The sequence below is a fragment of the Liolophura sinensis genome, chromosome 8, assembly GCF_032854445.1.
Source record: "Liolophura sinensis isolate JHLJ2023 chromosome 8, CUHK_Ljap_v2, whole genome shotgun sequence".
Classification (NCBI taxonomy): domain Eukaryota; kingdom Metazoa; phylum Mollusca; class Polyplacophora; order Chitonida; family Chitonidae; genus Liolophura; species Liolophura sinensis.
In genome coordinates this window covers 16,759,440-16,784,204 of record NC_088302.1, presented here as the reverse complement: position 1 = coordinate 16,784,204, position 24,765 = coordinate 16,759,440, and the positions used below count along the sequence as shown (strand labels likewise).

At 44.1% G+C, this 24,765-nt stretch overlaps 52 non-coding genes across 52 annotated transcripts; 33 read left to right on the top strand and 19 right to left on the bottom strand.

Moving 5' to 3' along the window:
- The first annotated feature begins 12 nt into the window (after positions 1 to 12).
- On the top strand, positions 13 to 131 carry LOC135474179 (5S ribosomal RNA). Its single transcript, XR_010444672.1, has one exon. It is a non-coding gene; the product is annotated as a 5S ribosomal RNA (ribosomal RNA).
- A 252-nt stretch (positions 132 to 383) lies between these two features.
- On the bottom strand, positions 384 to 490 carry LOC135474430 (U6 spliceosomal RNA). Its single transcript, XR_010444912.1, has one exon. It is a non-coding gene; the product is annotated as a U6 spliceosomal RNA (small nuclear RNA).
- Positions 491 to 1,020: 530 nt separating this feature from the next.
- Positions 1,021 to 1,139, top strand: LOC135474178 (5S ribosomal RNA). Its single transcript, XR_010444671.1, has one exon. It is a non-coding gene; the product is annotated as a 5S ribosomal RNA (ribosomal RNA).
- A 279-nt stretch (positions 1,140 to 1,418) lies between these two features.
- LOC135474177 (5S ribosomal RNA) lies at positions 1,419 to 1,537 on the top strand. The gene has a single exon (XR_010444670.1). It is a non-coding gene; the product is annotated as a 5S ribosomal RNA (ribosomal RNA).
- Positions 1,538 to 1,788: 251 nt separating this feature from the next.
- On the bottom strand, positions 1,789 to 1,896 carry LOC135474494 (U6 spliceosomal RNA). The gene has a single exon (XR_010444971.1). It is a non-coding gene; the product is annotated as a U6 spliceosomal RNA (small nuclear RNA).
- A 530-nt stretch (positions 1,897 to 2,426) lies between these two features.
- LOC135474321 (5S ribosomal RNA) lies at positions 2,427 to 2,545 on the top strand. Its single transcript, XR_010444808.1, has one exon. It is a non-coding gene; the product is annotated as a 5S ribosomal RNA (ribosomal RNA).
- A 282-nt stretch (positions 2,546 to 2,827) lies between these two features.
- On the top strand, positions 2,828 to 2,946 carry LOC135474176 (5S ribosomal RNA). Its single transcript, XR_010444669.1, has one exon. It is a non-coding gene; the product is annotated as a 5S ribosomal RNA (ribosomal RNA).
- Positions 2,947 to 3,199: 253 nt separating this feature from the next.
- On the bottom strand, positions 3,200 to 3,306 carry LOC135474428 (U6 spliceosomal RNA). The gene has a single exon (XR_010444910.1). It is a non-coding gene; the product is annotated as a U6 spliceosomal RNA (small nuclear RNA).
- Positions 3,307 to 3,837: 531 nt separating this feature from the next.
- Positions 3,838 to 3,956, top strand: LOC135474175 (5S ribosomal RNA). The gene has a single exon (XR_010444668.1). It is a non-coding gene; the product is annotated as a 5S ribosomal RNA (ribosomal RNA).
- Positions 3,957 to 4,208: 252 nt separating this feature from the next.
- LOC135474427 (U6 spliceosomal RNA) lies at positions 4,209 to 4,315 on the bottom strand. Its single transcript, XR_010444909.1, has one exon. It is a non-coding gene; the product is annotated as a U6 spliceosomal RNA (small nuclear RNA).
- A 531-nt stretch (positions 4,316 to 4,846) lies between these two features.
- LOC135474173 (5S ribosomal RNA) lies at positions 4,847 to 4,965 on the top strand. Its single transcript, XR_010444666.1, has one exon. It is a non-coding gene; the product is annotated as a 5S ribosomal RNA (ribosomal RNA).
- Positions 4,966 to 5,244: 279 nt separating this feature from the next.
- On the top strand, positions 5,245 to 5,363 carry LOC135474172 (5S ribosomal RNA). Its single transcript, XR_010444665.1, has one exon. It is a non-coding gene; the product is annotated as a 5S ribosomal RNA (ribosomal RNA).
- Positions 5,364 to 5,615: 252 nt separating this feature from the next.
- Positions 5,616 to 5,722, bottom strand: LOC135474426 (U6 spliceosomal RNA). Its single transcript, XR_010444908.1, has one exon. It is a non-coding gene; the product is annotated as a U6 spliceosomal RNA (small nuclear RNA).
- Positions 5,723 to 6,252: 530 nt separating this feature from the next.
- LOC135474298 (5S ribosomal RNA) lies at positions 6,253 to 6,371 on the top strand. The gene has a single exon (XR_010444787.1). It is a non-coding gene; the product is annotated as a 5S ribosomal RNA (ribosomal RNA).
- A 279-nt stretch (positions 6,372 to 6,650) lies between these two features.
- Positions 6,651 to 6,769, top strand: LOC135474171 (5S ribosomal RNA). The gene has a single exon (XR_010444664.1). It is a non-coding gene; the product is annotated as a 5S ribosomal RNA (ribosomal RNA).
- A 251-nt stretch (positions 6,770 to 7,020) lies between these two features.
- On the bottom strand, positions 7,021 to 7,127 carry LOC135474425 (U6 spliceosomal RNA). Its single transcript, XR_010444907.1, has one exon. It is a non-coding gene; the product is annotated as a U6 spliceosomal RNA (small nuclear RNA).
- Positions 7,128 to 7,657: 530 nt separating this feature from the next.
- Positions 7,658 to 7,776, top strand: LOC135474170 (5S ribosomal RNA). The gene has a single exon (XR_010444663.1). It is a non-coding gene; the product is annotated as a 5S ribosomal RNA (ribosomal RNA).
- Positions 7,777 to 8,028: 252 nt separating this feature from the next.
- Positions 8,029 to 8,135, bottom strand: LOC135474424 (U6 spliceosomal RNA). Its single transcript, XR_010444906.1, has one exon. It is a non-coding gene; the product is annotated as a U6 spliceosomal RNA (small nuclear RNA).
- A 530-nt stretch (positions 8,136 to 8,665) lies between these two features.
- LOC135474169 (5S ribosomal RNA) lies at positions 8,666 to 8,784 on the top strand. The gene has a single exon (XR_010444662.1). It is a non-coding gene; the product is annotated as a 5S ribosomal RNA (ribosomal RNA).
- Positions 8,785 to 9,064: 280 nt separating this feature from the next.
- LOC135474168 (5S ribosomal RNA) lies at positions 9,065 to 9,183 on the top strand. The gene has a single exon (XR_010444661.1). It is a non-coding gene; the product is annotated as a 5S ribosomal RNA (ribosomal RNA).
- Positions 9,184 to 9,437: 254 nt separating this feature from the next.
- Positions 9,438 to 9,544, bottom strand: LOC135474423 (U6 spliceosomal RNA). The gene has a single exon (XR_010444905.1). It is a non-coding gene; the product is annotated as a U6 spliceosomal RNA (small nuclear RNA).
- Positions 9,545 to 10,075: 531 nt separating this feature from the next.
- LOC135474297 (5S ribosomal RNA) lies at positions 10,076 to 10,194 on the top strand. The gene has a single exon (XR_010444786.1). It is a non-coding gene; the product is annotated as a 5S ribosomal RNA (ribosomal RNA).
- Positions 10,195 to 10,473: 279 nt separating this feature from the next.
- On the top strand, positions 10,474 to 10,592 carry LOC135474167 (5S ribosomal RNA). Its single transcript, XR_010444660.1, has one exon. It is a non-coding gene; the product is annotated as a 5S ribosomal RNA (ribosomal RNA).
- A 251-nt stretch (positions 10,593 to 10,843) lies between these two features.
- Positions 10,844 to 10,950, bottom strand: LOC135474422 (U6 spliceosomal RNA). The gene has a single exon (XR_010444904.1). It is a non-coding gene; the product is annotated as a U6 spliceosomal RNA (small nuclear RNA).
- Positions 10,951 to 11,480: 530 nt separating this feature from the next.
- On the top strand, positions 11,481 to 11,599 carry LOC135474166 (5S ribosomal RNA). The gene has a single exon (XR_010444659.1). It is a non-coding gene; the product is annotated as a 5S ribosomal RNA (ribosomal RNA).
- Positions 11,600 to 11,851: 252 nt separating this feature from the next.
- On the bottom strand, positions 11,852 to 11,958 carry LOC135474421 (U6 spliceosomal RNA). The gene has a single exon (XR_010444903.1). It is a non-coding gene; the product is annotated as a U6 spliceosomal RNA (small nuclear RNA).
- A 530-nt stretch (positions 11,959 to 12,488) lies between these two features.
- LOC135474164 (5S ribosomal RNA) lies at positions 12,489 to 12,607 on the top strand. Its single transcript, XR_010444658.1, has one exon. It is a non-coding gene; the product is annotated as a 5S ribosomal RNA (ribosomal RNA).
- Positions 12,608 to 12,886: 279 nt separating this feature from the next.
- LOC135474163 (5S ribosomal RNA) lies at positions 12,887 to 13,005 on the top strand. The gene has a single exon (XR_010444657.1). It is a non-coding gene; the product is annotated as a 5S ribosomal RNA (ribosomal RNA).
- A 252-nt stretch (positions 13,006 to 13,257) lies between these two features.
- On the bottom strand, positions 13,258 to 13,364 carry LOC135474420 (U6 spliceosomal RNA). Its single transcript, XR_010444902.1, has one exon. It is a non-coding gene; the product is annotated as a U6 spliceosomal RNA (small nuclear RNA).
- Positions 13,365 to 13,894: 530 nt separating this feature from the next.
- Positions 13,895 to 14,013, top strand: LOC135474324 (5S ribosomal RNA). Its single transcript, XR_010444810.1, has one exon. It is a non-coding gene; the product is annotated as a 5S ribosomal RNA (ribosomal RNA).
- Positions 14,014 to 14,300: 287 nt separating this feature from the next.
- LOC135474161 (5S ribosomal RNA) lies at positions 14,301 to 14,419 on the top strand. Its single transcript, XR_010444655.1, has one exon. It is a non-coding gene; the product is annotated as a 5S ribosomal RNA (ribosomal RNA).
- Positions 14,420 to 14,672: 253 nt separating this feature from the next.
- On the bottom strand, positions 14,673 to 14,779 carry LOC135474419 (U6 spliceosomal RNA). Its single transcript, XR_010444901.1, has one exon. It is a non-coding gene; the product is annotated as a U6 spliceosomal RNA (small nuclear RNA).
- A 530-nt stretch (positions 14,780 to 15,309) lies between these two features.
- LOC135474160 (5S ribosomal RNA) lies at positions 15,310 to 15,428 on the top strand. Its single transcript, XR_010444654.1, has one exon. It is a non-coding gene; the product is annotated as a 5S ribosomal RNA (ribosomal RNA).
- A 252-nt stretch (positions 15,429 to 15,680) lies between these two features.
- LOC135474417 (U6 spliceosomal RNA) lies at positions 15,681 to 15,787 on the bottom strand. Its single transcript, XR_010444899.1, has one exon. It is a non-coding gene; the product is annotated as a U6 spliceosomal RNA (small nuclear RNA).
- A 530-nt stretch (positions 15,788 to 16,317) lies between these two features.
- Positions 16,318 to 16,436, top strand: LOC135474159 (5S ribosomal RNA). Its single transcript, XR_010444653.1, has one exon. It is a non-coding gene; the product is annotated as a 5S ribosomal RNA (ribosomal RNA).
- A 279-nt stretch (positions 16,437 to 16,715) lies between these two features.
- Positions 16,716 to 16,834, top strand: LOC135474158 (5S ribosomal RNA). The gene has a single exon (XR_010444652.1). It is a non-coding gene; the product is annotated as a 5S ribosomal RNA (ribosomal RNA).
- A 252-nt stretch (positions 16,835 to 17,086) lies between these two features.
- Positions 17,087 to 17,193, bottom strand: LOC135474415 (U6 spliceosomal RNA). Its single transcript, XR_010444898.1, has one exon. It is a non-coding gene; the product is annotated as a U6 spliceosomal RNA (small nuclear RNA).
- Positions 17,194 to 17,723: 530 nt separating this feature from the next.
- On the top strand, positions 17,724 to 17,842 carry LOC135474157 (5S ribosomal RNA). The gene has a single exon (XR_010444651.1). It is a non-coding gene; the product is annotated as a 5S ribosomal RNA (ribosomal RNA).
- Positions 17,843 to 18,129: 287 nt separating this feature from the next.
- LOC135474156 (5S ribosomal RNA) lies at positions 18,130 to 18,248 on the top strand. Its single transcript, XR_010444650.1, has one exon. It is a non-coding gene; the product is annotated as a 5S ribosomal RNA (ribosomal RNA).
- A 252-nt stretch (positions 18,249 to 18,500) lies between these two features.
- Positions 18,501 to 18,607, bottom strand: LOC135474414 (U6 spliceosomal RNA). The gene has a single exon (XR_010444897.1). It is a non-coding gene; the product is annotated as a U6 spliceosomal RNA (small nuclear RNA).
- A 530-nt stretch (positions 18,608 to 19,137) lies between these two features.
- LOC135474155 (5S ribosomal RNA) lies at positions 19,138 to 19,256 on the top strand. The gene has a single exon (XR_010444649.1). It is a non-coding gene; the product is annotated as a 5S ribosomal RNA (ribosomal RNA).
- A 279-nt stretch (positions 19,257 to 19,535) lies between these two features.
- LOC135474154 (5S ribosomal RNA) lies at positions 19,536 to 19,654 on the top strand. The gene has a single exon (XR_010444648.1). It is a non-coding gene; the product is annotated as a 5S ribosomal RNA (ribosomal RNA).
- Positions 19,655 to 19,906: 252 nt separating this feature from the next.
- LOC135474413 (U6 spliceosomal RNA) lies at positions 19,907 to 20,013 on the bottom strand. Its single transcript, XR_010444896.1, has one exon. It is a non-coding gene; the product is annotated as a U6 spliceosomal RNA (small nuclear RNA).
- Positions 20,014 to 20,543: 530 nt separating this feature from the next.
- On the top strand, positions 20,544 to 20,662 carry LOC135474153 (5S ribosomal RNA). Its single transcript, XR_010444647.1, has one exon. It is a non-coding gene; the product is annotated as a 5S ribosomal RNA (ribosomal RNA).
- A 287-nt stretch (positions 20,663 to 20,949) lies between these two features.
- On the top strand, positions 20,950 to 21,068 carry LOC135474152 (5S ribosomal RNA). The gene has a single exon (XR_010444646.1). It is a non-coding gene; the product is annotated as a 5S ribosomal RNA (ribosomal RNA).
- Positions 21,069 to 21,320: 252 nt separating this feature from the next.
- On the bottom strand, positions 21,321 to 21,427 carry LOC135474412 (U6 spliceosomal RNA). The gene has a single exon (XR_010444895.1). It is a non-coding gene; the product is annotated as a U6 spliceosomal RNA (small nuclear RNA).
- A 530-nt stretch (positions 21,428 to 21,957) lies between these two features.
- On the top strand, positions 21,958 to 22,076 carry LOC135474150 (5S ribosomal RNA). The gene has a single exon (XR_010444644.1). It is a non-coding gene; the product is annotated as a 5S ribosomal RNA (ribosomal RNA).
- Positions 22,077 to 22,328: 252 nt separating this feature from the next.
- LOC135474411 (U6 spliceosomal RNA) lies at positions 22,329 to 22,435 on the bottom strand. The gene has a single exon (XR_010444894.1). It is a non-coding gene; the product is annotated as a U6 spliceosomal RNA (small nuclear RNA).
- A 530-nt stretch (positions 22,436 to 22,965) lies between these two features.
- On the top strand, positions 22,966 to 23,084 carry LOC135474318 (5S ribosomal RNA). The gene has a single exon (XR_010444805.1). It is a non-coding gene; the product is annotated as a 5S ribosomal RNA (ribosomal RNA).
- A 279-nt stretch (positions 23,085 to 23,363) lies between these two features.
- On the top strand, positions 23,364 to 23,482 carry LOC135474148 (5S ribosomal RNA). Its single transcript, XR_010444643.1, has one exon. It is a non-coding gene; the product is annotated as a 5S ribosomal RNA (ribosomal RNA).
- Positions 23,483 to 23,735: 253 nt separating this feature from the next.
- Positions 23,736 to 23,842, bottom strand: LOC135474410 (U6 spliceosomal RNA). The gene has a single exon (XR_010444893.1). It is a non-coding gene; the product is annotated as a U6 spliceosomal RNA (small nuclear RNA).
- A 530-nt stretch (positions 23,843 to 24,372) lies between these two features.
- Positions 24,373 to 24,491, top strand: LOC135474147 (5S ribosomal RNA). The gene has a single exon (XR_010444642.1). It is a non-coding gene; the product is annotated as a 5S ribosomal RNA (ribosomal RNA).
- The last annotated feature ends 274 nt before the right edge of the window (positions 24,492 to 24,765 follow it).

Sequence of the window (24,765 nt, the reverse complement as noted above, 5' to 3'; positions counted from 1 at the left end):
ACCCCAACAAGAGCCTACGGCCATATCACGTTGAAAACACCGGTTCTCGTCCGAACACCGAAGTTAAGCAACGTCGAGCCCGGTTAGTACTTGGATGGGTGACCGCCTGGGAACACCGGGTGCTGTAGGCTAGCAACCTCTTTTTTTTTTTTTTTTTTTCTTTTTTTCTCTCTCTCTCTTTTTCTTCATTAATACCAAGATGTATGTACCCAGATAAATAAGGATAAACTGAATTGAACCAACGATATGAATCCGAATTCTTGCTTTTTTGTTTTTCTGCTCCAGGACATCCAGACGATCTTTTAAAAACGCTGGGAGAACAAAAGTCTGTTACAAGCGCTGGGAGAGACTGGGGCTGAAGAGAAAAGAAAAGAAAAGAAAAGAAAAATATGGAACGCTTCACGAATTTGCGTGTCATCCTTGCGCAGGGGCCATGCTAATCTTCTCTGTATCGTTCCAATTTTAGTATATGTACTGCCGAAGCAAGTACGAGAGTAGCAGCCATGCCGTCTTGCTTTATACAAGGCCGACGTGCACCTTTGCCGCATGATGGGCTCTTGATATTTGCATATAAACGTGTAGCCCAAAACGTAGAACCAACGTATTTAATCGTGGTTTTTTCAGTAGACGCTATCTAAATGGGTGCGCTCACAGCCTGTGGATTTTCGTTTTTTTCTCATACTAAAATGATATTTTGCCAACAAAATTTAGGTGCAAAGAAAATGAAGTACAAGTATAGTGGTTGACATGGAACAGGGGTTGGGACGATGCTCCCAATGCGGACACACACACGCAGCCACACGCTATGTACACTGGTGGGTGGGGAAATGTGGATATGAGTTATCGCCCCTAGTGTGACTTGTATGGTCCATCTAAGCCAAGACAGACGTGGGATGGCAGGGAGTTTGTTGTCTTCGTTCAAACGGCCATCCAGCCTCTTCACTGTTTGGTGCACTTGTTCTGATATTCCATGCATTTTATTTCACCACCAATATATAGCAAAGTTTTACCCCAACAAGAGCCTACGGCCATATCACGTTGAAAACACCGGTTCTCGTCCGAACACCGAAGTTAAGCAACGTCGAGCCCGGTTAGTACTTGGATGGGTGACCGCCTGGGAACACCGGGTGCTGTAGGCTAGCAACCTCTTTTTTTGTTTTTTTTTTCTCTCTCTCTCTTTTTCTTCATTAATACCAAGATGTATGTACCCATGGTGGGTGGGGAAATGTGGATATGAGTTATCGCCCCTAGTGTGACTTGTATGGTCCATCTAAGCCAAGACAGACGTGGGATGGCAGGGAGTTTGTTGTCTTCGTTCAAACGGCCATCCAGCCTCTTCACTGTTTGGTGCACTTGTTCTGATATTCCATGCATTTTATTTCACCACCAATATATAGCAAAGTTTTACCCAAACCAGTGCCTACGGCCATATCACGTTGAAAACACCGGTTCTCGTCCGAACACCGAAGTTAAGCAACGTCGAGCCCGGTTAGTACTTGGATGGGTGACCGCCTGGGAACACCGGGTGCTGTAGGCTAGCAACCTCTTTTTTTTTTTTTTTTTTCTTTTTTTCTCTCTCTCTCTTTTTCTTCATTAATACCAAGATGTATGTACCCAGATAAATAAGGATAAACTGAATTGAACCAACGATATGAATCCGAATTCTTGCTTTTTTGTTTTTCTGCTCCAGGACATCCAGACGATCTTTTAAAAACGCTGGGAGAACAAAAGTCTGTTACAAGCGCTGGGAGAGACTGGGGCTGAAGAGAAAAGAAAAGAAAAGAAAAGAAAAATATGGAACGCTTCACGAATTTGCGTGTCATCCTTGCGCAGGGGGCCATGCTAATCTTCTCTGTATCGTTCCAATTTTAGTATATGTACTGCCGAAGCAAGTACGAGAGTAGCAGCCATGCCGTCTTGCTTTATACAAGGCCGACGTGCACCTTTGCCGCATGATGGGCTCTTGATATTTGCATATAAACGTGTAGCCCAAAACGTAGAACCAACGTATTTAATCGTGGTTTTTTCAGTAGACGCTATCTAAATGGGTGCGCTCACAGCCTGTGGATTTTCGTTTTTTTCTCATACTAAAATGATATTTTGCCAACAAAATTTAGGTGCAAAGAAAATGAAGTACAAGTATAGTGGTTGACATGGAACAGGGGTTGGGACGATGCTCCCAATGCGGACACACACACGCAGCCACACGCTATGTACACTGGTGGGTGGGGAAATGTGGATATGAGTTATCGCCCCTAGTGTGACTTGTATGGTCCATCTAAGCCAAGACAGACGTGGGATGGCAGGGAGTTTGTTGTCTTCGTTCAAACGGCCATCCAGCCTCTTCACTGTTTGGTGCACTTGTTCTGATATTCCATGCATTTTATTTCACCACCAATATATAGCAAAGTTTTACCCCAACAAGAGCCTATGGCCATATCACGTTGAAAACACCGGTTCTCGTCTGAACACCGAAGTTAAGCAACGTCGAGCCCGGTTAGTACTTGGATGGGTGACCGCCTGGGAACACCGGGTGCTGTAGGCTAGCAACCTCTTTTTTTGTTTTTTTTTTTCTCTCTCTCTCTCTTTTTCTTCATTAATACCTAGATGTATGTACCCATGGTGGGTGGGGAAATGTGGATATGAGTTATCGCCCCTAGTGTGACTTGTATGGTCCATCTAAGCCAAGACAGACGTGGGATGGCAGGGAGTTTGTTGTCTTCGTTCAAACGGCCATCCAGCCTCTTCACTGTTTGGTGCACTTGTTCTGATATTCCATGCATTTTATTTCACCACCAATATATAGCAAAGTTTTACCCAAACCAGTGCCTACGGCCATATCACGTTGAAAACACCGGTTCTCGTCCGAACACCGAAGTTAAGCAACGTCGAGCCCGGTTAGTACTTGGATGGGTGACCGCCTGGGAACACCGGGTGCTGTAGGCTAGCAACCTCTTTTTTTTTTTTTTTTTTTTCTTTTTTTCTCTCTCTCTCTTTTTCTTCATTAATACCAAGATGTATGTACCCAGATAAATAAGGATAAACTGAATTGAACCAACGATATGAATCCGAATTCTTGCTTTTTTGTTTTTCTGCTCCAGGACATCCAGACGATCTTTTAAAAACGCTGGGAGAACAAAAGTCTGTTACAAGCGCTGGGAGAGACTGGGGCTGAAGAGAAAAGAAAAGAAAAGAAAAGAAAAATATGGAACGCTTCACGAATTTGCGTGTCATCCTTGCGCAGGGGCCATGCTAATCTTCTCTGTATCGTTCCAATTTTAGTATATGTACTGCCGAAGCAAGTACGAGAGTAGCAGCCATGCCGTCTTGCTTTATACAAGGCTGACGTGCACCTTTGCCGCATGATGGGCTCTTGATATTTGCATATAAACGTGTAGCCCAAAACGTAGAACCAACGTATTTAATCGTGGTTTTTTCAGTAGACACTATCTAAATGGGTGCGCTCACAGCCTGTGGATTTTCGTTTTTTTCTCATACTAAAATGATATTTTTGCCAACAAAATTTAGGTGCAAAGAAAATGAAGTACAAGTATAGTGGTTGACATGGAACAGGGGTTGGGACGATGCTCCCAATGCGGACACACACACGCAGCCACACGCTATGTACACTGGTGGGTGGGGAAATGTGGATATGAGTTATCGCCCCTAGTGTGACTTGTATGGTCCATCTAAGCCAAGACAGACGTGGGATGGCAGGGAGTTTGTTGTCTTCGTTCAAACGGCCATCCAGCCTCTTCACTGTTTGGTGCACTTGTTCTGATATTCCATGCATTTTATTTCACCACCAATATATAGCAAAGTTTTACCCAAACCAGTGCCTACGGCCATATCACGTTGAAAACACCGGTTCTCGTCCGAACACCGAAGTTAAGCAACGTCGAGCCCGGTTAGTACTTGGATGGGTGACCGCCTGGGAACACCGGGTGCTGTAGGCTAGCAACCTCTTTTTTTTTTTTTTTTTTTCTTTTTTTCTCTCTCTCTCTTTTTCTTCATTAATACCAAGATGTATGTACCCAGATAAATAAGGATAAACTGAATTGAACCAACGATATGAATCCGAATTCTTGCTTTTTTGTTTTTCTGCTCCAGGACATCCAGACGATCTTTTAAAAACGCTGGGAGAACAAAAGTCTGTTACAAGCGCTGGGAGAGACTGGGGCTGAAGAGAAAAGAAAAGAAAAGAAAAGAAAAATATGGAACGCTTCACGAATTTGCGTGTCATCCTTGCGCAGGGGCCATGCTAATCTTCTCTGTATCGTTCCAATTTTAGTATATGTACTGCCGAAGCAAGTACGAGAGTAGCAGCCATGCCGTCTTGCTTTATACAAGGCCGACGTGCACCTTTGCCGCATGATGGGCTCTTGATATTTGCATATAAACGTGTAGCCCAAAACGTAGAACCAACGTATTTAATCGTGGTTTTTTCAGTAGACGCTATCTAAATGGGTGCGCTCACAGCCTTGTGGATTTTCGTTTTTTTCTCATACTAAAATGATATTTTGCCAACAAAATTTAGGTGCAAAGAAAATGAAGTACAAGTATAGTGGTTGACATGGAACAGGGGTTGGGACGATGCTCCCAATGCGGACACACACACGCAGCCACACGCTATGTACACTGGTGGGTGGGGAAATGTGGATATGAGTTATCGCCCCTAGTGTGACTTGTATGGTCCATCTAAGCCAAGACAGACGTGGGATGGCAGGGAGTTTGTTGTCTTCGTTCAAACGGCCATCCAGCCTCTTCACTGTTTGGTGCACTTGTTCTGATATTCCATGCATTTTATTTCACCACCAATATATAGCAAAGTTTTACCCCAACAAGAGCCTACGGCCATATCACGTTGAAAACACCGGTTCTCGTCCGAACACCGAAGTTAAGCAACGTCGAGCCCGGTTAGTACTTGGATGGGTGACCGCCTGGGAACACCGGGTGCTGTAGGCTAGCAACCTCTTTTTTTGTTTTTTTTTTCTCTCTCTCTCTTTTTCTTCATTAATACCAAGATGTATGTACCCATGGTGGGTGGGGAAATGTGGATATGAGTTATCGCCCCTAGTGTGACTTGTATGGTCCATCTAAGCCAAGACAGACGTGGGATGGCAGGGAGTTTGTTGTCTTCGTTCAAACGGCCATCCAGCCTCTTCACTGTTTGGTGCACTTGTTCTGATATTCCATGCATTTTATTTCACCACCAATATATAGCAAAGTTTTACCCAAACCAGTGCCTACGGCCATATCACGTTGAAAACACCGGTTCTCGTCCGAACACCGAAGTTAAGCAACGTCGAGCCCGGTTAGTACTTGGATGGGTGACCGCCTGGGAACACCGGGTGCTGTAGGCTAGCAACCTCTTTTTTTTTTTTTTTTTTTCTTTTTTTCTCTCTCTCTCTTTTTCTTCATTAATACCAAGATGTATGTACCCAGATAAATAAGGATAAACTGAATTGAACCAACGATATGAATCCGAATTCTTGCTTTTTTGTTTTTCTGCTCCAGGACATCCAGACGATCTTTTAAAAACGCTGGGAGAACAAAAGTCTGTTACAAGCGCTGGGAGAGACTGGGGCTGAAGAGAAAAGAAAAGAAAAGAAAAGAAAAATATGGAACGCTTCACGAATTTGCGTGTCATCCTTGCGCAGGGGCCATGCTAATCTTCTCTGTATCGTTCCAATTTTAGTATATGTACTGCCGAAGCAAGTACGAGAGTAGCAGCCATGCCGTCTTGCTTTATACAAGGCCGACGTGCACCTTTGCCGCATGATGGGCTCTTGATATTTGCATATAAACGTGTAGCCCAAAACGTAGAACCAACGTATTTAATCGTGGTTTTTTCAGTAGACGCTATCTAAATGGGTGCGCTCACAGCCTGTGGATTTTCGTTTTTTTCTCATACTAAAATGATATTTTGCCAACAAAATTTAGGTGCAAAGAAAATGAAGTACAAGTATAGTGGTTGACATGGAACAGGGGTTGGGACGATGCTCCCAATGCGGACACACACACGCAGCCACACGCTATGTACACTGGTGGGTGGGGAAATGTGGATATGAGTTATCGCCCCTAGTGTGACTTGTATGGTCCATCTAAGCCAAGACAGACGTGGGATGGCAGGGAGTTTGTTGTCTTCGTTCAAACGGCCATCCAGCCTCTTCACTGTTTGGTGCACTTGTTCTGATATTCCATGCATTTTATTTCACCACCAATATATAGCAAAGTTTTACCCCAACAAGAGCCTACGGCCATATCACGTTGAAAACACCGGTTCTCGTCTGAACACCGAAGTTAAGCAACGTCGAGCCCGGTTAGTACTTGGATGGGTGACCGCCTGGGAACACCGGGTGCTGTAGGCTAGCAACCTCTTTTTTTGTTTTTTTTTTCTCTCTCTCTCTTTTTCTTCATTAATACCAAGATGTATGTACCCATGGTGGGTGGGGAAATGTGGATATGAGTTATCGCCCCTAGTGTGACTTGTATGGTCCATCTAAGCCAAGACAGACGTGGGATGGCAGGGAGTTTGTTGTCTTCGTTCAAACGGCCATCCAGCCTCTTCACTGTTTGGTGCACTTGTTCTGATATTCCATGCATTTTATTTCACCACCAATATATAGCAAAGTTTTACCCAAACCAGTGCCTACGGCCATATCACGTTGAAAACACCGGTTCTCGTCCGAACACCGAAGTTAAGCAACGTCGAGCCCGGTTAGTACTTGGATGGGTGACCGCCTGGGAACACCGGGTGCTGTAGGCTAGCAACCTCTTTTTTTTTTTTTTTTTTCTTTTTTTCTCTCTCTCTCTTTTTCTTCATTAATACCAAGATGTATGTACCCAGATAAATAAGGATAAACTGAATTGAACCAACGATATGAATCCGAATTCTTGCTTTTTTGTTTTTCTGCTCCAGGACATCCAGACGATCTTTTAAAAACGCTGGGAGAACAAAAGTCTGTTACAAGCGCTGGGAGAGACTGGGGCTGAAGAGAAAAGAAAAGAAAAGAAAAGAAAAATATGGAACGCTTCACGAATTTGCGTGTCATCCTTGCGCAGGGGCCATGCTAATCTTCTCTGTATCGTTCCAATTTTAGTATATGTACTGCCGAAGCAAGTACGAGAGTAGCAGCCATGCCGTCTTGCTTTATACAAGGCCGACGTGCACCTTTGCCGCATGATGGGCTCTTGATATTTGCATATAAACGTGTAGCCCAAAACGTAGAACCAACGTATTTAATCGTGGTTTTTTCAGTAGACACTATCTAAATGGGTGCGCTCACAGCCTGTGGATTTTCGTTTTTTTCTCATACTAAAATGATATTTTGCCAACAAAATTTAGGTGCAAAGAAAATGAAGTACAAGTATAGTGGTTGACATGGAACAGGGGTTGGGACGATGCTCCCAATGCGGACACACACACGCAGCCACACGCTATGTACACTGGTGGGTGGGGAAATGTGGATATGAGTTATCGCCCCTAGTGTGACTTGTATGGTCCATCTAAGCCAAGACAGACGTGGGATGGCAGGGAGTTTGTTGTCTTCGTTCAAACGGCCATCCAGCCTCTTCACTGTTTGGTGCACTTGTTCTGATATTCCATGCATTTTATTTCACCACCAATATATAGCAAAGTTTTACCCAAACCAGTGCCTACGGCCATATCACGTTGAAAACACCGGTTCTCGTCCGAACACCGAAGTTAAGCAACGTCGAGCCCGGTTAGTACTTGGATGGGTGACCGCCTGGGAACACCGGGTGCTGTAGGCTAGCAACCTCTTTTTTTTTTTTTTTTTTTCTTTTTTTCTCTCTCTCTCTTTTTCTTCATTAATACCAAGATGTATGTACCCAGATAAATAAGGATAAACTGAATTGAACCAACGATATGAATCCGAATTCTTGCTTTTTTGTTTTTCTGCTCCAGGACATCCAGACGATCTTTTAAAAACGCTGGGAGAACAAAAGTCTGTTACAAGCGCTGGGAGAGACTGGGGCTGAAGAGAAAAGAAAAGAAAAGAAAAGAAAAATATGGAACGCTTCACGAATTTGCGTGTCATCCTTGCGCAGGGGCCATGCTAATCTTCTCTGTATCGTTCCAATTTTAGTATATGTACTGCCGAAGCAAGTACGAGAGTAGCAGCCATGCCGTCTTGCTTTATACAAGGCCGACGTGCACCTTTGCCGCATGATGGGCTCTTGATATTTGCATATAAACGTGTAGCCCAAAACGTAGAACCAACGTATTTAATCGTGGTTTTTTCAGTAGACGCTATCTAAATGGGTGCGCTCACAGCCTGTGGATTTTCGTTTTTTTCTCATACTAAAATGATATTTTGCCAACAAAATTTAGGTGCAAAGAAAATGAAGTACAAGTATAGTGGTTGACATGGAACAGGGGTTGGGACGATGCTCCCAATGCGGACACACACACGCAGCCACACGCTATGTACACTGGTGGGTGGGGAAATGTGGATATGAGTTATCGCCCCTAGTGTGACTTGTATGGTCCATCTAAGCCAAGACAGACGTGGGATGGCAGGGAGTTTGTTGTCTTCGTTCAAACGGCCATCCAGCCTCTTCACTGTTTGGTGCACTTGTTCTGATATTCCATGCATTTTATTTCACCACCAATATATAGCAAAGTTTTACCCCAACAAGAGCCTACGGCCATATCACGTTGAAAACACCGGTTCTCGTCCGAACACCGAAGTTAAGCAACGTCGAGCCCGGTTAGTACTTGGATGGGTGACCGCCTGGGAACACCGGGTGCTGTAGGCTAGCAACCTCTTTTTTTGTTTTTTTTTTTCTCTCTCTCTCTTTTTCTTCATTAATACCAAGATGTATGTACCCATGGTGGGTGGGGAAATGTGGATATGAGTTATCGCCCCTAGTGTGACTTGTATGGTCCATCTAAGCCAAGACAGACGTGGGATGGCAGGGAGTTTGTTGTCTTCGTTCAAACGGCCATCCAGCCTCTTCACTGTTTGGTGCACTTGTTCTGATATTCCATGCATTTTATTTCACCACCAATATATAGCAAAGTTTTACCCAAACCAGTGCCTACGGCCATATCACGTTGAAAACACCGGTTCTCGTCCGAACACCGAAGTTAAGCAACGTCGAGCCCGGTTAGTACTTGGATGGGTGACCGCCTGGGAACACCGGGTGCTGTAGGCTAGCAACCTCTTTTTTTTTTTTTTTTTTTTTCTTTTTTTCTCTCTCTCTCTTTTTCTTCATTAATACCAAGATGTATGTACCCAGATAAATAAGGATAAACTGAATTGAACCAACGATATGAATCCGAATTCTTGCTTTTTTGTTTTTCTGCTCCAGGACATCCAGACGATCTTTTAAAAACGCTGGGAGAACAAAAGTCTGTTACAAGCGCTGGGAGAGACTGGGGCTGAAGAGAAAAGAAAAGAAAAGAAAAGAAAAATATGGAACGCTTCACGAATTTGCGTGTCATCCTTGCGCAGGGGCCATGCTAATCTTCTCTGTATCGTTCCAATTTTAGTATATGTACTGCCGAAGCAAGTACGAGAGTAGCAGCCATGCCGTCTTGCTTTATACAAGGCCGACGTGCACCTTTGCCGCATGATGGGCTCTTGATATTTGCATATAAACGTGTAGCCCAAAACGTAGAACCAACGTATTTAATCGTGGTTTTTTCAGTAGACGCTATCTAAATGGGTGCGCTCACAGCCTGTGGATTTTCGTTTTTTTTCTCATACTAAAATGATATTTTGCCAACAAAATTTAGGTGCAAAGAAAATGAAGTACAAGTATAGTGGTTGACATGGAACAGGGGTTGGGACGATGCTCCCAATGCGGACACACACACGCAGCCACACGCTATGTACACTGGTGGGTGGGGAAATGTGGATATGAGTTATCGCCCCTAGTGTGACTTGTATGGTCCATCTAAGCCAAGACAGACGTGGGATGGCAGGGAGTTTGTTGTCTTCGTTCAAACGGCCATCCAGCCTCTTCACTGTTTGGTGCACTTGTTCTGATATTCCATGCATTTTATTTCACCACCAATATATAGCAAAGTTTTACCCCAACAAGAGCCTACGGCCATATCACGTTGAAAACACCGGTTCTCGTCTGAACACCGAAGTTAAGCAACGTCGAGCCCGGTTAGTACTTGGATGGGTGACCGCCTGGGAACACCGGGTGCTGTAGGCTAGCAACCTCTTTTTTTGTTTTTTTTTTCTCTCTCTCTCTTTTTCTTCATTAATACCAAGATGTATGTACCCATGGTGGGTGGGGAAATGTGGATATGAGTTATCGCCCCTAGTGTGACTTGTATGGTCCATCTAAGCCAAGACAGACGTGGGATGGCAGGGAGTTTGTTGTCTTCGTTCAAACGGCCATCCAGCCTCTTCACTGTTTGGTGCACTTGTTCTGATATTCCATGCATTTTATTTCACCACCAATATATAGCAAAGTTTTACCCAAACCAGTGCCTACGGCCATATCACGTTGAAAACACCGGTTCTCGTCCGAACACCGAAGTTAAGCAACGTCGAGCCCGGTTAGTACTTGGATGGGTGACCGCCTGGGAACACCGGGTGCTGTAGGCTAGCAACCTCTTTTTTTTTTTTTTTTTTCTTTTTTTCTCTCTCTCTCTTTTTCTTCATTAATACCAAGATGTATGTACCCAGATAAATAAGGATAAACTGAATTGAACCAACGATATGAATCCGAATTCTTGCTTTTTTGTTTTTCTGCTCCAGGACATCCAGACAATCTTTTAAAAACGCTGGGAGAACAAAAGTCTGTTACAAGCGCTGGGAGAGACTGGGGCTGAAGAGAAAAGAAAAGAAAAGAAAAGAAAAATATGGAACGCTTCACGAATTTGCGTGTCATCCTTGCGCAGGGGCCATGCTAATCTTCTCTGTATCGTTCCAATTTTAGTATATGTACTGCCGAAGCAAGTACGAGAGTAGCAGCCATGCCGTCTTGCTTTATACAAGGCCGACGTGCACCTTTGCCGCATGATGGGCTCTTGATATTTGCATATAAACGTGTAGCCCAAAACGTAGAACCAACGTATTTAATCGTGGTTTTTTCAGTAGACACTATCTAAATGGGTGCGCTCACAGCCTGTGGATTTTCGTTTTTTTCTCATACTAAAATGATATTTTGCCAACAAAATTTAGGTGCAAAGAAAATGAAGTACAAGTATAGTGGTTGACATGGAACAGGGGTTGGGACGATGCTCCCAATGCGGACACACACACGCAGCCACACACTATGTACACTGGTGGGTGGGGAAATGTGGATATGAGTTATCGCCCCTAGTGTGACTTGTATGGTCCATCTAAGCCAAGACAGACGTGGGATGGCAGGGAGTTTGTTGTCTTCGTTCAAACGGCCATCCAGCCTCTTCACTGTTTGGTGCACTTGTTCTGATATTCCATGCATTTTATTTCACCACCAATATATAGCAAAGTTTTACCCAAACCAGTGCCTACGGCCATATCACGTTGAAAACACCGGTTCTCGTCCGAACACCGAAGTTAAGCAACGTCGAGCCCGGTTAGTACTTGGATGGGTGACCGCCTGGGAACACCGGGTGCTGTAGGCTAGCAACCTCTTTTTTTTTTTTTTTTTTTCTTTTTTTCTCTCTCTCTCTTTTTCTTCATTAATACCAAGATGTATGTACCCAGATAAATAAGGATAAACTGAATTGAACCAACGATATGAATCCGAATTCTTGCTTTTTTGTTTTTCTGCTCCAGGACATCCAGACGATCTTTTAAAAACGCTGGGAGAACAAAAGTCTGTTACAAGCGCTGGGAGAGACTGGGGCTGAAGAGAAAAGAAAAGAAAAGAAAAGAAAAATATGGAACGCTTCACGAATTTGCGTGTCATCCTTGCGCAGGGGCCATGCTAATCTTCTCTGTATCGTTCCAATTTTAGTATATGTACTGCCGAAGCAAGTACGAGAGTAGCAGCCATGCCGTCTTGCTTTATACAAGGCCGACGTGCACCTTTGCCGCATGATGGGCTCTTGATATTTGCATATAAACGTGTAGCCCAAAACGTAGAACCAACGTATTTAATCGTGGTTTTTTCAGTAGACGCTATCTAAATGGGTGCGCTCACAGCCTGTGGATTTTCGTTTTTTTCTCATACTAAAATGATATTTTGCCAACAAAATTTAGGTGCAAAGAAAATGAAGTACAAGTATAGTGGTTGACATGGAACAGGGGTTGGGACGATGCTCCCAATGCGGACACACACACGCAGCCACACGCTATGTACACTGGTGGGTGGGGAAATGTGGATATGAGTTATCGCCCCTAGTGTGACTTGTATGGTCCATCTAAGCCAAGACAGACGTGGGATGGCAGGGAGTTTGTTGTCTTCGTTCAAACGGCCATCCAGCCTCTTCACTGTTTGGTGCACTTGTTCTGATATTCCATGCATTTTATTTCACCACCAATATATAGCAAAGTTTTACCCCAACAAGAGCCTACGGCCATATCACGTTGAAAACACCGGTTCTCGTCCGAACACCGAAGTTAAGCAACGTCGAGCCCGGTTAGTACTTGGATGGGTGACCGCCTGGGAACACCGGGTGCTGTAGGCTAGCAACCTCTTTTTTTGTTTTTTTTTTCTCTCTCTCTCTTTTTCTTCATTAATACCAAGATGTATGTACCCATGGTGGGTGGGGAAATGTGGATATGAGTTATCGCCCCTAGTGTGACTTGTATGGTCCATCTAAGCCAAGACAGACGTGGGATGGCAGGGAGTTTGTTGTCTTCGTTCAAACGACCATCCAGCCTCTTCACTGTTTGGTGCACTTGTTCTGATATTCCATGCATTTTATTTCACCACCAATATATAGCAAAGTTTTACCCAAACCAGTGCCTACGGCCATATCACGTTGAAAACACCGGTTCTCGTCCGAACACCGAAGTTAAGCAACGTCGAGCCCGGTTAGTACTTGGATGGGTGACCGCCTGGGAACACCGGGTGCTGTAGGCTAGCAACCTCTTTTTTTTTTTTTTTTTTTCTTTTTTTCTCTCTCTCTCTTTTTCTTCATTAATACCAAGATGTATGTACCCAGATAAATAAGGATAAACTGAATTGAACCAACGATATGAATCCGAATTCTTGCTTTTTTGTTTTTCTGCTCCAGGACATCCAGACGATCTTTTAAAAACGCTGGGAGAACAAAAGTCTGTTACAAGCGCTGGGAGAGACTGGGGCTGAAGAGAAAAGAAAAGAAAAGAAAAGAAAAATATGGAACGCTTCACGAATTTGCGTGTCATCCTTGCGCAGGGGCCATGCTAATCTTCTCTGTATCGTTCCAATTTTAGTATATGTACTGCCGAAGCAAGTACGAGAGTAGCAGCCATGCCGTCTTGCTTTATACAAGGCCGACGTGCACCTTTGCCGCATGATGGGCTCTTGATATTTGCATATAAACGTGTAGCCCAAAACGTAGAACCAACGTATTTAATCGTGGTTTTTTCAGTAGACGCTATCTAAATGGGTGCGCTCACAGCCTGTGGATTTTCGTTTTTTTCTCATACTAAAATGATATTTTGCCAACAAAATTTAGGTGCAAAGAAAATGAAGTACAAGTATAGTGGTTGACATGGAACAGGGGTTGGGACGATGCTCCCAATGCGGACACACACACGCAGCCACACGCTATGTACACTGGTGGGTGGGGAAATGTGGATATGAGTTATCGCCCCTAGTGTGACTTGTATGGTCCATCTAAGCCAAGACAGACGTGGGATGGCAGGGAGTTTGTTGTCTTCGTTCAAACGGCCATCCAGCCTCTTCACTGTTTGGTGCACTTGTTCTGATATTCCATGCATTTTATTTCACCACCAATATATAGCAAAGTTTTACCCCAACAAGAGCATACGGCCATATCACGTTGAAAACACCGGTTCTCGTCCGAACACCGAAGTTAAGCAACGTCGAGCCCGGTTAGTACTTGGATGGGTGACCGCCTGGGAACACCGGGTGCTGTAGGCTAGCAACCTCTTTTTTTTTTTTTTTTGTTTTTTTTTCTCTCTCTCTCTTTTTCTTCATTAATACCAAGATGTATGTACCCATGGTGGGTGGGGAAATGTGGATATGAGTTATCGCCCCTAGTGTGACTTGTATGGTCCATCTAAGCCAAGACAGACGTGGGATGGCAGGGAGTTTGTTGTCTTCGTTCAAACGGCCATCCAGCCTCTTCACTGTTTGGTGCACTTGTTCTGATATTCCATGCATTTTATTTCACCACCAATATATAGCAAAGTTTTACCCCAACAAGAGCCTACGGCCATATCACGTTGAAAACACCGGTTCTCGTCCGAACACCGAAGTTAAGCAACGTCGAGCCCGGTTAGTACTTGGATGGGTGACCGCCTGGGAACACCGGGTGCTGTAGGCTAGCAACCTCTTTTTTTTTTTTTTTTTTTTCTTTTTTTCTCTCTCTCTCTTTTTCTTCATTAATACCAAGATGTATGTACCCAGATAAATAAGGATAAACTGAATTGAACCAACGATATGAATCCGAATTCTTGCTTTTTTGTTTTTCTGCTCCAGGACATCCAGACGATCTTTTAAAAACGCTGGGAGAACAAAAGTCTGTTACAAGCGCTGGGAGAGACTGGGGCTGAAGAGAAAAGAAAAGAAAAGAAAAGAAAAATATGGAACGCTTCACGAATTTGCGTGTCATCCTTGCGCAGGGGCCATGCTAATCTTCTCTGTATCGTTCCAATTTTAGTATATGTACTGCCGAAGCAAGTACGAGAGTAGCAGCCATGCCGTCTTGCTTTATACAAGGCCGACGTGCACCTTTGCCGCATGATGGGCTCTTGATATTTGCATATAAACGTGTAGCCCAAAACGTAGAACCAACGTATTTAATCGTGGTTTTTTCAGTAGACGCTATCTAAATGGGTGCGCTCACAGCCTGTGGATTTTCGTTTTTTTCTCATACTAAAATGATATTTTGCCAACAAAATTTAGGTGCAAAGAAAATGAAGTACAAGTATAGTGGTTGACATGGAACAGGGGTTGGGACGATGCTCCCAATGCGGACACACACACGCAGCCACACGCTATGTACACTGGTGGGTGGGGAAATGTGGATATGAGTTATCGCCCCTAGTGTGACTTGTATGGTCCATCTAAGCCAAGACAGACGTGGGATGGCAGGGAGTTTGTTGTCTTCGTTCAAACGGCCATCCAGCCTCTTCACTGTTTGGTGCACTTGTTCTGATATTCCATGCATTTTATTTCACCACCAATATATAGCAAAGTTTTACCCCAACAAGAGCCTACGGCCATATCACGTTGAAAACACCGGTTCTCGTCCGAACACCGAAGTTAAGCAACGTCGAGCCCGGTTAGTACTTGGATGGGTGACCGCCTGGGAACACCGGGTGCTGTAGGCTAGCAACCTCTTTTTTTTTTTTTTTTTTTCTTTTTTTCTCTCTCTCTCTTTTTCTTCATTAATACCAAGATGTATGTACCCAGATAAATAAGGATAAACTGAATTGAACCAACGATATGAATCCGAATTCTTGCTTTTTTGTTTTTCTGCTCCAGGACATCCAGACGATCTTTTAAAAACGCTGGGAGAACAAAAGTCTGTTACAAGCGCTGGGAGAGACTGGGGCTGAAGAGAAAAGAAAAGAAAAGAAAAGAAAAATATGGAACGCTTCACGAATTTGCGTGTCATCCTTGCGCAGGGGCCATGCTAATCTTCTCTGTATCGTTCCAATTTTAGTATATGTACTGCCGAAGCAAGTACGAGAGTAGCAGCCATGCCGTCTTGCTTTATACAAGGCCGACGTGCACCTTTGCCGCATGATGGGCTCTTGATATTTGCATATAAACGTGTAGCCCAAAACGTAGAACCAACGTATTTAATCGTGGTTTTTTCAGTAGACGCTATCTAAATGGGTGCGCTCACAGCCTGTGGATTTTCGTTTTTTTCTCATACTAAAATGATATTTTGCCAACAAAATTTAGGTGCAAAGAAAATGAAGTACAAGTATAGTGGTTGACATGGAACAGGGGTTGGGACGATGCTCCCAATGCGGACACACACACGCAGCCACACGCTATGTACACTGGTGGGTGGGGAAATGTGGATATGAGTTATCGCCCCTAGTGTGACTTGTATGGTCCATCTAAGCCAAGACAGACGTGGGATGGCAGGGAGTTTGTTGTCTTCGTTCAAACGGCCATCCAGCCTCTTCACTGTTTGGTGCACTTGTTCTGATATTCCATGCATTTTATTTCACCACCAATATATAGCAAAGTTTTACCCCAACAAGAGCCTACGGCCATATCACGTTGAAAACACCGGTTCTCGTCCGAACACCGAAGTTAAGCAACGTCGAGCCCGGTTAGTACTTGGATGGGTGACCGCCTGGGAACACCGGGTGCTGTAGGCTAGCAACCTCTTTTTTTGTTTTTTTTTTCTCTCTCTCTCTTTTTCTTCATTAATACCAAGATGTATGTACCCATGGTGGGTGGGGAAATGTGGATATGAGTTATCGCCCCTAGTGTGACTTGTATGGTCCATCTAAGCCAAGACAGACGTGGGATGGCAGGGAGTTTGTTGTCTTCGTTCAAACGACCATCCAGCCTCTTCACTGTTTGGTGCACTTGTTCTGATATTCCATGCATTTTATTTCACCACCAATATATAGCAAAGTTTTACCCAAACCAGTGCCTACGGCCATATCACGTTGAAAACACCGGTTCTCGTCCGAACACCGAAGTTAAGCAACGTCGAGCCCGGTTAGTACTTGGATGGGTGACCGCCTGGGAACACCGGGTGCTGTAGGCTAGCAACCTCTTTTTTTTTTTTTTTTTTTCTTTTTTTCTCTCTCTCTCTTTTTCTTCATTAATACCAAGATGTATGTACCCAGATAAATAAGGATAAACTGAATTGAACCAACGATATGAATCCGAATTCTTGCTTTTTTGTTTTTCTGCTCCAGGACATCCAGACGATCTTTTAAAAACGCTGGGAGAACAAAAGTCTGTTACAAGCGCTGGGAGAGACTGGGGCTGAAGAGAAAAGAAAAGAAAAGAAAAGAAAAATATGGAACGCTTCACGAATTTGCGTGTCATCCTTGCGCAGGGGCCATGCTAATCTTCTCTGTATCGTTCCAATTTTAGTATATGTACTGCCGAAGCAAGTACGAGAGTAGCAGCCATGCCGTCTTGCTTTATACAAGGCCGACGTGCACCTTTGCCGCATGATGGGCTCTTGATATTTGCATATAAACGTGTAGCCCAAAACGTAGAACCAACGTATTTAATCGTGGTTTTTTCAGTAGACGCTATCTAAATGGGTGCGCTCACAGCCTGTGGATTTTCGTTTTTTTCTCATACTAAAATGATATTTTGCCAACAAAATTTAGGTGCAAAGAAAATGAAGTACAAGTATAGTGGTTGACATGGAACAGGGGTTGGGACGATGCTCCCAATGCGGACACACACACGCAGCCACACGCTATGTACACTGGTGGGTGGGGAAATGTGGATATGAGTTATCGCCCCTAGTGTGACTTGTATGGTCCATCTAAGCCAAGACAGACGTGGGATGGCAGGGAGTTTGTTGTCTTCGTTCAAACGGCCATCCAGCCTCTTCACTGTTTGGTGCACTTGTTCTGATATTCCATGCATTTTATTTCACCACCAATATATAGCAAAGTTTTACCCCAACAAGAGCCTACGGCCATATCACGTTGAAAACACCGGTTCTCGTCCGAACACCGAAGTTAAGCAACGTCGAGCCCGGTTAGTACTTGGATGGGTGACCGCCTGGGAACACCGGGTGCTGTAGGCTAGCAACCTCTTTTTTTTTTTTTTTTGTTTTTTTTTCTCTCTCTCTCTTTTTCTTCATTAATACCAAGATGTATGTACCCATGGTGGGTGGGGAAATGTGGATATGAGTTATCGCCCCTAGTGTGACTTGTATGGTCCATCTAAGCCAAGACAGACGTGGGATGGCAGGGAGTTTGTTGTCTTCGTTCAAACGGCCATCCAGCCTCTTCACTGTTTGGTGCACTTGTTCTGATATTCCATGCATTTTATTTCACCACCAATATATAGCAAAGTTTTACCCCAACAAGAGCCTACGGCCATATCACGTTGAAAACACCGGTTCTCGTCCGAACACCGAAGTTAAGCAACGTCGAGCCCGGTTAGTACTTGGATGGGTGACCGCCTGGGAACACCGGGTGCTGTAGGCTAGCAACCTCTTTTTTTTTTTTTTTTTTTCTTTTTTTCTCTCTCTCTCTTTTTCTTCATTAATACCAAGATGTATGTACCCAGATAAATAAGGATAAACTGAATTGAACCAACGATATGAATCCGAATTCTTGCTTTTTTGTTTTTCTGCTCCAGGACATCCAGACGATCTTTTAAAAACGCTGGGAGAACAAAAGTCTGTTACAAGCGCTGGGAGAGACTGGGGCTGAAGAGAAAAGAAAAGAAAAGAAAAGAAAAATATGGAACGCTTCACGAATTTGCGTGTCATCCTTGCGCAGGGGCCATGCTAATCTTCTCTGTATCGTTCCAATTTTAGTATATGTACTGCCGAAGCAAGTACGAGAGTAGCAGCCATGCCGTCTTGCTTTATACAAGGCCGACGTGCACCTTTGCCGCATGATGGGCTCTTGATATTTGCATATAAACGTGTAGCCCAAAACGTAGAACCAACGTATTTAATCGTGGTTTTTTCAGTAGACGCTATCTAAATGGGTGCGCTCACAGCCTGTGGATTTTCGTTTTTTTCTCATACTAAAATGATATTTTGCCAACAAAATTTAGGTGCAAAGAAAATGAAGTACAAGTATAGTGGTTGACATGGAACAGGGGTTGGGACGATGCTCCCAATGCGGACACACACACGCAGCCACACGCTATGTACACTGGTGGGTGGGGAAATGTGGATATGAGTTATCGCCCCTAGTGTGACTTGTATGGTCCATCTAAGCCAAGACAGACGTGGGATGGCAGGGAGTTTGTTGTCTTCGTTCAAACGGCCATCCAGCCTCTTCACTGTTTGGTGCACTTGTTCTGATATTCCATGCATTTTATTTCACCACCAATATATAGCAAAGTTTTACCCCAACAAGAGCCTACGGCCATATCACGTTGAAAACACCGGTTCTCGTCCGAACACCGAAGTTAAGCAACGTCGAGCCCGGTTAGTACTTGGATGGGTGACCGCCTGGGAACACCGGGTGCTGTAGGCTAGCAACCTCTTTTTTTGTTTTTTTTTTCTCTCTCTCTCTTTTTCTTCATTAATACCAAGATGTATGTACCCATGGTGGGTGGGGAAATGTGGATATGAGTTATCGCCCCTAGTGTGACTTGTATGGTCCATCTAAGCCAAGACAGACGTGGGATGGCAGGGAGTTTGTTGTCTTCGTTCAAACGGCCATCCAGCCTCTTCACTGTTTGGTGCACTTGTTCTGATATTCCATGCATTTTATTTCACCACCAATATATAGCAAAGTTTTACCCAAACCAGTGCCTACGGCCATATCACGTTGAAAACACCGGTTCTCGTCCGAACACCGAAGTTAAGCAACGTCGAGCCCGGTTAGTACTTGGATGGGTGACCGCCTGGGAACACCGGGTGCTGTAGGCTAGCAACCTCTTTTTTTTTTTTTTTTTTTCTTTTTTTCTCTCTCTCTCTTTTTCTTCATTAATACCAAGATGTATGTACCCAGATAAATAAGGATAAACTGAATTGAACCAACGATATGAATCCGAATTCTTGCTTTTTTGTTTTTCTGCTCCAGGACATCCAGACGATCTTTTAAAAACGCTGGGAGAACAAAAGTCTGTTACAAGCGCTGGGAGAGACTGGGGCTGAAGAGAAAAGAAAAGAAAAGAAAAGAAAAATATGGAACGCTTCACGAATTTGCGTGTCATCCTTGCGCAGGGGCCATGCTAATCTTCTCTGTATCGTTCCAATTTTAGTATATGTACTGCCGAAGCAAGTACGAGAGTAGCAGCCATGCCGTCTTGCTTTATACAAGGCCGACGTGCACCTTTGCCGCATGATGGGCTCTTGATATTTGCATATAAACGTGTAGCCCAAGACGTAGAACCAACGTATTTAATCGTGGTTTTTTCAGTAGACGCTATCTAAATGGGTGCGCTCACAGCCTGTGGATTTTCGTTTTTTTCTCATACTAAAATGATATTTTGCCAACAAAATTTAGGTGCAAAGAAAATGAAGTACAAGTATAGTGGTTGACATGGAACAGGGGTTGGGACGATGCTCCCAATGCGGACACACACACGCAGCCACACGCTATGTACACTGGTGGGTGGGGAAATGTGGATATGAGTTATCGCCCCTAGTGTGACTTGTATGGTCCATCTAAGCCAAGACAGACGTGGGATGGCAGGGAGTTTGTTGTCTTCGTTCAAACGGCCATCCAGCCTCTTCACTGTTTGGTGCACTTGTTCTGATATTCCATGCATTTTATTTCACCACCAATATATAGCAAAGTTTTACCCCAACAAGAGCCTACGGCCATATCACGTTGAAAACACCGGTTCTCGTCCGAACACCGAAGTTAAGCAACGTCGAGCCCGGTTAGTACTTGGATGGGTGACCGCCTGGGAACACCGGGTGCTGTAGGCTAGCAACCTCTTTTTTTTTTTTTTTTGTTTTTTTTTCTCTCTCTCTCTTTTTCTTCATTAATACCAAGATGTATGTACCCATGGTGGGTGGGGAAATGTGGATATGAGTTATCGCCCCTAGTGTGACTTGTATGGTCCATCTAAGCCAAGACAGACGTGGGATGGCAGGGAGTTTGTTGTCTTCGTTCAAACGGCCATCCAGCCTCTTCACTGTTTGGTGCACTTGTTCTGATATTCCATGCATTTTATTTCACCACCAATATATAGCAAAGTTTTACCCCAACAAGAGCCTACGGCCATATCACGTTGAAAACACCGGTTCTCGTCCGAACACCGAAGTTAAGCAACGTCGAGCCCGGTTAGTACTTGGATGGGTGACCGCCTGGGAACACCGGGTGCTGTAGGCTAGCAACCTCTTTTTTTTTTTTTTTTTTTCTTTTTTTCTCTCTCTCTCTTTTTCTTCATTAATACCAAGATGTATGTACCCAGATAAATAAGGATAAACTGAATTGAACCAACGATATGAATCCGAATTCTTGCTTTTTTGTTTTTCTGCTCCAGGACATCCAGACGATCTTTTAAAAACGCTGGGAGAACAAAAGTCTGTTACAAGCGCTGGGAGAGACTGGGGCTGAAGAGAAAAGAAAAGAAAAGAAAAGAAAAATATGGAACGCTTCACGAATTTGCGTGTCATCCTTGCGCAGGGGCCATGCTAATCTTCTCTGTATCGTTCCAATTTTAGTATATGTACTGCCGAAGCAAGTACGAGAGTAGCAGCCATGCCGTCTTGCTTTATACAAGGCCGACGTGCACCTTTGCCGCATGATGGGCTCTTGATATTTGCATATAAACGTGTAGCCCAAAACGTAGAACCAACGTATTTAATCGTGGTTTTTTCAGTAGACGCTATCTAAATGGGTGCGCTCACAGCCTGTGGATTTTCGTTTTTTTCTCATACTAAAATGATATTTTGCCAACAAAATTTAGGTGCAAAGAAAATGAAGTACAAGTATAGTGGTTGACATGGAACAGGGGTTGGGACGATGCTCCCAATGCGGACACACACACGCAGCCACACGCTATGTACACTGGTGGGTGGGGAAATGTGGATATGAGTTATCGCCCCTAGTGTGACTTGTATGGTCCATCTAAGCCAAGACAGACGTGGGATGGCAGGGAGTTTGTTGTCTTCGTTCAAACGGCCATCCAGCCTCTTCACTGTTTGGTGCACTTGTTCTGATATTCCATGCATTTTATTTCACCACCAATATATAGCAAAGTTTTACCCAAACCAGTGCCTACGGCCATATCACGTTGAAAACACCGGTTCTCGTCCGAACACCGAAGTTAAGCAACGTCGAGCCCGGTTAGTACTTGGATGGGTGACCGCCTGGGAACACCGGGTGCTGTAGGCTAGCAACCTCTTTTTTTTTTTTTTTTTTTCTTTTTTTCTCTCTCTCTCTTTTTCTTCATTAATACCAAGATGTATGTACCCAGATAAATAAGGATAAACTGAATTGAACCAACGATATGAATCCGAATTCTTGCTTTTTTGTTTTTCTGCTCCAGGACATCCAGACGATCTTTTAAAAACGCTGGGAGAACAAAAGTCTGTTACAAGCGCTGGGAGAGACTGGGGCTGAAGAGAAAAGAAAAGAAAAGAAAAGAAAAATATGGAACGCTTCACGAATTTGCGTGTCATCCTTGCGCAGGGGCCATGCTAATCTTCTCTGTATCGTTCCAATTTTAGTATATGTACTGCCGAAGCAAGTACGAGAGTAGCAGCCATGCCGTCTTGCTTTATACAAGGCCGACGTGCACCTTTGCCGCATGATGGGCTCTTGATATTTGCATATAAACGTGTAGCCCAAAACGTAGAACCAACGTATTTAATCGTGGTTTTTTCAGTAGACGCTATCTAAATGGGTGCGCTCACAGCCTGTGGATTTTCGTTTTTTTCTCATACTAAAATGATATTTTGCCAACAAAATTTAGGTGCAAAGAAAATGAAGTACAAGTATAGTGGTTGACATGGAACAGGGGTTGGGACGATGCTCCCAATGCGGACACACACACGCAGCCACACGCTATGTACACTGGTGGGTGGGGAAATGTGGATATGAGTTATCGCCCCTAGTGTGACTTGTATGGTCCATCTAAGCCAAGACAGACGTGGGATGGCAGGGAGTTTGTTGTCTTCGTTCAAACGGCCATCCAGCCTCTTCACTGTTTGGTGCACTTGTTCTGATATTCCATGCATTTTATTTCACCACCAATATATAGCAAAGTTTTACCCCAACAAGAGCCTACGGCCATATCACGTTGAAAACACCGGTTCTCGTCCGAACACCGAAGTTAAGCAACGTCGAGCCCGATTAGTACTTGGATGGGTGACCGCCTGGGAACACCGGGTGCTGTAGGCTAGCAACCTCTTTTTTTGTTTTTTTTTTCTCTCTCTCTCTTTTTCTTCATTAATACCAAGATGTATGTACCCATGGTGGGTGGGGAAATGTGGATATGAGTTATCGCCCCTAGTGTGACTTGTATGGTCCATCTAAGCCAAGACAGACGTGGGATGGCAGGGAGTTTGTTGTCTTCGTTCAAACGGCCATCCAGCCTCTTCACTGTTTGGTGCACTTGTTCTGATATTCCATGCATTTTATTTCACCACCAATATATAGCAAAGTTTTACCCAAACCAGTGCCTACGGCCATATCACGTTGAAAACACCGGTTCTCGTCCGAACACCGAAGTTAAGCAACGTCGAGCCCGGTTAGTACTTGGATGGGTGACCGCCTGGGAACACCGGGTGCTGTAGGCTAGCAACCTCTTTTTTTTTTTTTTTTTTTTCTTTTTTTCTCTCTCTCTCTTTTTCTTCATTAATACCAAGATGTATGTACCCAGATAAATAAGGATAAACTGAATTGAACCAACGATATGAATCCGAATTCTTGCTTTTTTGTTTTTCTGCTCCAGGACATCCAGACGATCTTTTAAAAACGCTGGGAGAACAAAAGTCTGTTACAAGCGCTGGGAGAGACTGGGGCTGAAGAGAAAAGAAAAGAAAAGAAAAGAAAAATATGGAACGCTTCACGAATTTGCGTGTCATCCTTGCGCAGGGGCCATGCTAATCTTCTCTGTATCGTTCCAATTTTAGTATATGTACTGCCGAAGCAAGTACGAGAGTAGCAGCCATGCCGTCTTGCTTTATACAAGGCCGACGTGCACCTTTGCCGCATGATGGGCTCTTGATATTTGCATATAAACGTGTAGCCCAAAACGTAGAACCAACGTATTTAATCGTGGTTTTTTCAGTAGACGCTATCTAAATGGGTGCGCTCACAGCCTGTGGATTTTCGTTTTTTTCTCATACTAAAATGATATTTTGCCAACAAAATTTAGGTGCAAAGAAAATGAAGTACAAGTATAGTGGTTGACATGGAACAGGGGTTGGGACGATGCTCCCAATGCGGACACACACACGCAGCCACACGCTATGTACACTGGTGGGTGGGGAAATGTGGATATGAGTTATCGCCCCTAGTGTGACTTGTATGGTCCATCTAAGCCAAGACAGACGTGGGATGGCAGGGAGTTTGTTGTCTTCGTTCAAACGGCCATCCAGCCTCTTCACTGTTTGGTGCACTTGTTCTGATATTCCATGCATTTTATTTCACCACCAATATATAGCAAAGTTTTACCCCAACAAGAGCCTACGGCCATATCACGTTGAAAACACCGGTTCTCGTCCGAACACCGAAGTTAAGCAACGTCGAGCCCGGTTAGTACTTGGATGGGTGACCGCCTGGGAACACCGGGTGCTGTAGGCTAGCAACCTCTTTTTTTGTTTTTTTTTTCTCTCTCTCTCTTTTTCTTCATTAATACCAAGATGTATGTACCCATGGTGGGTGGGGAAATGTGGATATGAGTTATCGCCCCTAGTGTGACTTGTATGGTCCATCTAAGCCAAGACAGACGTGGGATGGCAGGGAGTTTGTTGTCTTCGTTCAAACGGCCATCCAGCCTCTTCACTGTTTGGTGCACTTGTTCTGATATTCCATGCATTTTATTTCACCACCAATATATAGCAAAGTTTTACCCAAA